General features: G+C 40.8%; 1 pseudogene; it reads right to left on the minus strand.

Annotated features, from left to right (window-relative positions):
• Positions 1-7,042: 7,042 nt before the first annotated feature.
• Positions 7,043-7,462, minus strand: LOC144333564 (small ribosomal subunit protein eS17 pseudogene; annotated as a pseudogene).
• Positions 7,463-8,647: the final 1,185 nt, after the last annotated feature.

An 8,647-nucleotide genomic window follows, 5' to 3' on the forward strand; every position in this document is an offset into this window, starting at 1 on the left:
ATGCCTTATTAAAAGAGGGACCTAGGCCGGGCGCGGTGGCTCACACCGGTAATCCCAACACTTTGGGAGGCTGAAGCAAGTGGATCACCTGAGGTTAGGAGTTCAAGACCAGCCTGACCAATATGGTGAAACCTCGTCTCTACTAAAATTAAAAAATTAACCGGGCGTAGTGGCATGCGCCTATAGTCCCAGCGATTTGGGAGGCTGAGGCAGGAAAATCTCATGAATCTGGGAGGTGGAGATTGCGGTGAGCCAAGATCACGCCACTGCACTCTAGCCTGGGCAACAGAGCGAGACTCTGTCTCTAAATAAATAAATAAATAAATAATAAAAAAGGAACCTAGTGAGGCTGGAAGTTCAACCTACACAGTGGCCTATAGAGTCAAGTCTGCTCCCAAGTTCTGGCCACATCAGTCCCAAAGTTTTAAGACATAAAAGATTCTCAGTGGTTCTCTACTGGTGGTGACTTGGAGATGTGTGGTATTTTTGGTTGTCAAAAATTATCAGAGGGGTCAGGGGTGGTGGCTCACGCTTGTAATCCCAACACTTTAGGAGACTGAGGCGAAAGGATTATCTGAGCCCAGGAGTTTGAGATCAGCCTAGGCAACATAGTGAGACCCCATTTCTATGAAAAATTAAAAAATTAGCAAGGTGTGGTGGCACATGCCTGTAGTCCCAGCTACTTGGGACTGAGTCGGGAGGATCACTTAAGCCCAGGAATTTGAGGCTGCAGTGAGCCTTGATTGTGACACCTAGGTAACAAAGCAAGACTCCAACTAAAAAAAAAAAAAAAAAATTACCTCTAAGACTGACATACTTTTTGATGGTATAAAGGGAAATTATTTTAATTTAAATTTTTAATTATTTGCACACTAAACTGTATTGTGTGACGTTTCTAAATTCTCTTTTAAATTCTTGTAATTATTTTGCAGAGTTCTTGAGAATGGAGACAATTTTAATTCTTTCTTCTGGTCTGTGTGCCTTTGTTTGTTTGTTTGTTTGTTTTTGAGACAGGGTCTTGCTCTGTCACCCAGGCTGGAGTGCAGTGGTACACTGAAGCCTTGACCTCCCAGGCTCAAGCAATCTTTTCACCTCAGCCTCCAGAGTAGCTGGGAATACAGGCGAACATCAGCAGGCCCCACTAATTTTTGTATTTTTTGTAGAGACAGGGTTTCCCCATGTTACCCAGGCTGGTCTTGAACTCCTGGGCTCAAACAATCCATCCTCCTCTCCCTCCCAAAGTGGTGGGATTTTAGGGGTGAACCACTGCACCTGGCCTGCATTTTTCCCTCCCTTTTTCTTGCCTTCTTGCACTGGCTAGGGCCTCTAGCACAATGTTTAGGGAAAGCAGACATCCTTACCATTGTCTTGATATTAGGTGGAAAACAAGGTACATGTTTACACTGAAATAAACTAGATTCCAGGCCATAAAACAAATCTGAATACTTTTTTCTTTTTTGAGACGGAGTCTCACTGTTGCCCAGGCTGGAGTGCAGTGGTGTGATCTTGGCTCACTGTAACCTCCATCTCCCTGGTTCAAGTGATTCTCCTGCCTCAGTCTCCCCCAGTAGCTGAGATTACAGGCATGTGCCACCATGCCCAGCTATTTTTTTTTTTTTTTGTATTTTTAGTAAAGACAGGGTTTCACCATGTTGGTCGGGCTAGTCTTGAACTCCTGACCTCAAACGATCCGCCTGCCTCGGCCTCCCAAAGTGCTGGGACTATAGGCGTGAGCCACTGCACCCAGCCACAAATCTGAATAAATTTTTTAAAAGGACTGATATCACGCAGGGCATGTCCTCTGACCACAGTGGAATTCCACTGGAAATAATATTGTCCACACCATGTAAAATGCAGAAACCTTGGCTGTGCTTATGTAGATACATGTACTAACCCCATCCTTTAGTAATTGTCATATGTATCACCTCAACATATGCTGTAAACCCCATACACAATGCTATGATTTTTGCTTTACACAATCAAATGCATCTTAAAGTCATGAAAAGGACCAGCCTGGGCAATATGGCAAAACCTCATCTCTACAAAAAATACAAAAATTAACTGGGCCTGCAGGTGCACCTGTAGTCCCAGCTACTTTAGAGGCTGAGATGGGAGGATCACTTGAGCCTGGGTGGTGGAGGCTGCAGTGAGCTGTGATCACGTTACTGCACTCTGGCCTGGATGGCAGAGCAAGAGCTTGTCTCAAAAAAAAAAAAAAAAAAAAAAAGTCAGCCAGAGCAGTGGCTCACGCCTATAATCCCAGCACTTTGGGAGGCCAAGGTGGGTGGATCACTTGAGGTCAGAAGTTCAAGACCAGCCTGGCCAATATGGTGAAACCCCATCTCTATTAAAAATACAAAAAAATAACTGGGCACTGTGGCCTGTGCCTGTAATCCCAGCTACTCAGGAGACTGAGGCAGGAGAATTGCTTGAACCTGGGAGGTGGAGGTTGCAGTGAGCCAAGATAGCACCACTGCACTCCAGCCTGGGTGACAGAGAAAGACTCCATCTCAAAACAAAACAAAACAAAACAAAAAACAAAAGAAAATTGTATATTTATATCTATACACATTTTTTTTTCTTTGAGACGGAGTCCTGTCTAGGTCAGAGTGCAGTGGCATGATATCAGGCTCACTGCAATCTCCACCTCCCGGGTTCAAGGGTTTCTCCTGCCTCAGCCTCTCGAGTAGCTGGGATTACAGGTGCCCACTACCACGCCTGGCTAATTTTTGTATTTTTAGTAGAGATGGGATTTCACCGTCTTGGCCAGGCTGATCTCAATCTCCTGGCTTCAAGTGATCTACCCACCTTGGCCTCTCAAAGTGCTGGGATTACAGGTGTGAGCCACCTTGCCTGGCTATATTGATACACATATATAGGATTTCTGGAGCTCTTCATTCCTTCCTAGATATTCTTTCTAGTATTACTGCCTTTCAACCTCAAGAACATCTTTTTGCATTTATTACAGAGAAGGTCTACTAGTGATTAATTGTCTTCGTTTTCATGTATTTGAAAATATCTTTTTTTTTTTTTTGAGACGGAGTTTCACTTTTGTTGCCCTGGCTGGAGTGCAATGGTGCGATCTCGGCTCACCACAACCTCTGCCTCCTGGGTTCAAGCAATTCTCCTGCCTCAGCCTCTTGAGTAGCTAGGATAAAGGCATATGCCACCATGTCTGGCTAATTTTGTATTTTTACTAGAGACGGGGTTTCTCCATTTTAGTCAGGCTGGTCTCGAACTCCTGACCTCAGGTGACCTGCCTGCCTCGGCCTCCCAAAGTGTTGGGATTACAGGCGTGAGCCACCGCACCCAGCCAATTCTTGTTTTTGTTTTTGTTTTTTTTTTTTCCCAGCACTTCAAAGATATTGTTCCACCATCTTTGACTCTCATTGTTACTGATGAGAGGAGCACTCAAATTTTTTATCCTCGATCTTCTATATATTATGTATTATTTTTCTCTATTTCCAAAGCTTTTGCTTTATGTTTGATTTTCACTTATTTGACAATCATATGCCTTGTGATTTTTTTGGTATTTATTTGGTGTGGGGTTTGCCGAGCTTCTTGAATCTATAAATGTATGCCCACAAAATTTGCGACTGCTATCATGTCTTCAAATATTTTTGAGACCTCATTTTCTTTCTCTTCTTTTTCCAAGACTCCAAATACAAGGGAACTAGGGTTTTTAAATGTTGTTTACAGTTCCCTGAGATTGTGTTTTTATTTTCAATTTTTTGTTGTTGTTCTGTCCTTCAGATTAGATCCCTTGATCTAGCTTCAAGTTTATTTATACTCTGTCATTTATAATCTGGTGTTAAGCCTATCCAGCAAATTTTTGTTTCAGACGTTATCTTTTTTAGTAAAAAAATTTTAATTGATTCTTTTTTGTAGTTTCTGTTTCTCTGTTAAAGTTTTAAATTTCGATGTAGTCCCATTTGTGCATTTTTGCTTTTGTTGCCTGTGCTTTTGGTGTCATTATTAAGATGTCATTGCCAAATTCAATGTCATAAAGTGTTCCTCCTATATTTTTAGAAGAGTTTTTATAGTTTTAGCTCTAACATTTAGGTCTTCTATTCATTTTGAGTTAATTTTTGCACATGTTGTAGGATAAGGACCCAACATAATTCATTTGTATTTGGATATCCAGTTTCCCCGACACCATTTGTTTAAAGTACTGCCCTTTCCCCATTAAATGGTCTTGGCATCCTTGTCTAAAATAATTTGGCCATACATTCAGGGCAGATTTGTGGGCTCTTTATTCTGTTGCATTGTTCTATGTGTATGTCTTTACATCAGTGCCATGCTGTTTTGATTACTATAACTTTGTAGGAAGTTTTGAACTCAGGGAACGTGACACCTCCAAATTTGTTCTTTTTCAAGATTATTTTGACTGTTTAGACTCTCACAGATTACATATGAATTTTTTTTTTTTTTTTTTGAGATGGAGTCTTGCTCTGTCACCCAGGCTGGAGTGCAGTGGCACAATCTCAGCTCACTGAAAACTCCACCTCCTGGGTTCAAATGATTCTCCTGCCTCAGCCTCCCAGGTAGCTGGGATTACAGGTGTGCACCACCACACCTGGCTAACTCTTGTAGTTTTAGTAGAGTTTTGCCATGTCAGCCAGGCTGGTCTTGAACTCCTGACCTCAAGTGATCTGCCTGCCTTAGCTTGCCAAAGTGCTGGGATTACAGGCATGAGCCACCACACCCAGCCCCAGGATTTTTCTATTTCTGCAAAACACAATGTAGGGATTTTAATGTGAATTGCATTGAGTCTAGATCACTTTTAAGTAACATTGGCATCTTAACAGTATTAAGACTTCCAATTCATGAACATGGGATGTCATTCCACTTATTTGTGTCTTCTTTAATTTCCTTCAGCAACATTTTGTAGTTTTCAGTATAAGTTTTTTGCCTCCTTGGTTAAGTTTATTCCTAAGGATTTTATTCTTTGTGATGCTGTTATAAATGGAATTGTTTGCTTAATTTCATTTTTGGATCCTTCATTGTTAGTGTATAGAAATTAACTGATTTGGGCCGGGCGTGGTGGCTCAAGCCTGTAATCCCAGCACTTTGGGAGGCCAAGGCGGGTGGATCACGAGGTCAGGAGATCGAGACCATCCTGGCTAACATGGTGAAACCCCGTCTCTACTAAAAATACAAAAAACTAGCCGGGCGTGGTGGCGGGCGCCTGTAGTCCCAGCTACTCGGAGGCTGAGGCGGGAGAATGGCGTGAACCCGGGAGGTAGAGCTTGCAGTGAGCCAAGATCGCGCCACTGCACTCCAGCCTGGGCGACAGAGCGAGACTCCGTCTCAAAAAAAAAAAAAAAAAAAAGAAATTAACTGATTTTTGCATACTGACTATGTATCCTGCTACTTTGTTGAATGCATTTAGTAGTTTGTGTATGTGTGTAACCTTTAGGGTTTCCTACATATAAGATTATATTGTCTGCAAACAGAGATAATATCCCTTCTTCCTTTCCAATTTTTATGCCTTTCACTTCTTTTTCTTGCCCAGTTTCTCTGGTTAGGACTCTTCCAGTATTATGTCCAATAGAAGTGGTGAAACCGGGCATCTTTGTCTTCTTTCTGATCTTAGAGGAAAAGCTTTCAGTCTTGCCATTCAGGATAAAGTTAGCTTTGGATTTTTCATATATGGCTTTTAATATGTTGAGGTACTTTTCTTCTATTTCTAGTTTGTTGAATGTTTTTGTCATGAAAGGCTATTGAATTTTGTCAGGTGATTTTTCTTCATCAGTTGAGATGGTCATTTTTTTTTTTTTTTTCATTCTGTTACTATGGTGTATTACATTAATCCATTTTCATATGTTAAACCATCCTTGGAGTTTTTTATTCCAGAAGTAAATCCTATTTAGTCGTGGTGTCCCTTTAATATGCTGTTGAATTTGGTATACCAGAATTTTGTTGAGGAATTTTGGATCAATATTGATAAGCAATATTGGTCTAAAGTTTTATTTTCTTGTAGTGTCTTTTGTGTCATGGTAATGTTGGCCTTACAGAATGAGTTTGAAAATGTTCCTTTCTCTTCAACTTTTTGGAAGACTTTGAGAAGAAGTGGTGTTAGTTCTTCTTTAAATGTCTGGTAGAATTCACCAGCGAAGCTATCTGGTCCTAGGCTTTTCTTTGTTGAGGAGTTTTTGGTTCTGAATCCAATCTCCCTCCTACTGATAGGTCTTTTCAGATTTTCTGTTTCTTCATCATTAAGTCTTGGTATGTTGTGTGTTTCTATGAGTTTGTTCACTTCATCGAGGTTATCTAATATTTTTGGCATGCAATTATTCTAGTACTCTTTTTTTTTTTTTTTGAGACAGGGTCTCACTCTGTTGCCCAGACTGGAGTGCAGTGGTGAGATCTTGGCTCACCACAACCTCTGCCTCCCAGGATCAAGCGATTCTCCTGCCTCAGCCTCCTGAATAGCTGGGATTACAGGCACACACCACCACACCCGGCTAATGTTTGTAATTTTAGTAGAGATGGGGTTTCACTATATTGGCCATGCTAGTCTCGACCTCCTGACCTCAAATGATCCACCCGCCTCAGCTTCCCAAAGTGCTGGGATTACAGGGGTGAGCCACTGTGCCCAGCCCTCTAGTACTCTCTTATAATTTTTTTTCTGTAAAGTTGAATGGCCTTTCTTTCATTCTGATATTATTTTACATTTCTCTTTTTTTCTTAAGTCTACTTAGTTAAAGGTTTGTTTTCGATTTTGTTGATCTTTTCAAAGAGCTAGCTCTTGGTTTTGTTGATTTTCTGTATTGTTTTTCTATTCTCTATTTTATTTATCTCTGCTTTAATCTTTATAATTTCTATCCTTCTGCTAGGTTTGGGATATTTTTCTAGCTCCTTAAGGTGTAAAATTAGGTTGTTGATTTCATATCTTTCTTCTCTTTTAACTTAAGTGTTTATAGCTATGAATTATCTTAGTGCTATTTATACTACATCCCATAAGTATTATTTTGTGGTTTTATTTATTTTTTGCTGTTGTCCCAGGCTGACTGAAAATATTATAACATTGCAGAAAGAGTCAAACAGCTCCATGTGACATTTTAAAATTCATCCCAACTTCAGGCTGAGTGACCTGCAGGTTGGACAGACTGCCAATGTCCAAAAGCTTTAGCATTTCCTCAGTGTCAGAATTTACTTCAATGATCTCCTAATACAGGACTAAGACCTCAGGAGCAGAATTCTCTCTCCTTTTTCTCTCCTCCTCCTGTAACGTGATGAAGATATTTCTCACTGGGGCCCTCTGAATCCTCTGCATCAGATGTGTGACATAGCCTGCTATCTTGTTGCAGGGCTTCCTACTGGAGATAATAGCAATCTACACACACACACACACACACACACGCATGTTCATGTGGAAGTTGTTGCCCAGGCTCATGTAGGGCTTTTCTGTGATGACCCAGGCCACCTTATTCATGGCTTTGGTGTGAACATGACTCATCTTGGTAGGTCCTTGGTGAAAGAGGAAACCTGTTGTTGTTGTTTTGTTTTGGTTTTTTAATGGTAGCAACGGCCTTTATTGGCTGCAGCAGGAAGTGGAAGAGGGGATACGGTATCTGCAGATTAGATCACTGCTCTCCAAAACAGCAGAAACCTGTTTTCATTTTAATTTGTCTGAAGATATTTTCTATTTTCCCTTGTGATTTCTTCTTTGACCCATTGGTTGTTTAAGAGTGTATTGTTTAATTTCCACATATTTGTGGATTTTCAAATTTTCCTCCTGCTATTGATTTCTAGTTTCATTCCATTGTGATCAGAAGAGACTCTGTGCATAATTTCAATCTTTTAAAATTTATTAACACGTATTTTGTGCCCTAACATACGATCTCTTCTGGATAATGTTCTTTTTTTTTCTTTTCTTATCTTATCTTTTCTTTCTTTCTTTTTCTTTCTTTCTTTCTCTCTTTTTCCTCCCTTCCTTCTTCTTTCTCTCTCTTTCTTTCTGTCCTTCCTTCCTCCCTTTCTTCCTCTTTCTTTCCTTCCTTCCTCCTTTCTTTCTTTCTTTCTTTCTTTCTTTCTTTCTTTCTTTCTTTCTTTCTTTCTCTCTCTTTCTTCCTTCCTTCCTTCTTTCTCTCTCTTCCTTTCCTTTCCTCTTCCCCTCCCTCCCTCTCTCCCTCCCTCCTTTCTTTCCTTCCTTCCTTCCTTCTTTCCTTCCTTCCTTCCTTCCTTCCTTCCTTCCTTCCTTCCTTCCTTCCTTCCTTTCATTCCTCCTTCTCTCCTGGACTCCCTCACTCCTTCTTTCCTTCCTTCTTCTCTCTCTCTCTCTTTCTATTTCTTTTTTTTTTTTTTTTTTTAGAAAGGATCTTGCTCTGTTGCCCAGGCTGAAATGCAGTGGCATGATCATGACTCACTGTAACCTTGACCTCCTGGGGTTAAGTAATTCTTCCTCTTTAGCCTTCTAAGTAGCTGAGACTACAGGCACTTACCACTACCACACCTGGCTAATTTTTTACATTTCTTTTTGTGGAGATGGGGTCTCTCTATGTTGCCCAAGCTGGCCTTGAACTCCTGGGCTCAAGTTATCCTCCCATCTCAGCCTCCCAAAGTTCTGGGATTACAGGTGTGAGCCACCCTCCCTTGCCTTTGTGCACTTGAGAAAATTGTGTGTTGTGATGTTGCTGGGTAG

This window comes from Macaca mulatta, chromosome 12 (genome assembly GCF_049350105.2).
Source record: "Macaca mulatta isolate MMU2019108-1 chromosome 12, T2T-MMU8v2.0, whole genome shotgun sequence".
NCBI lineage: Eukaryota > Metazoa > Chordata > Mammalia > Primates > Cercopithecidae > Macaca > Macaca mulatta.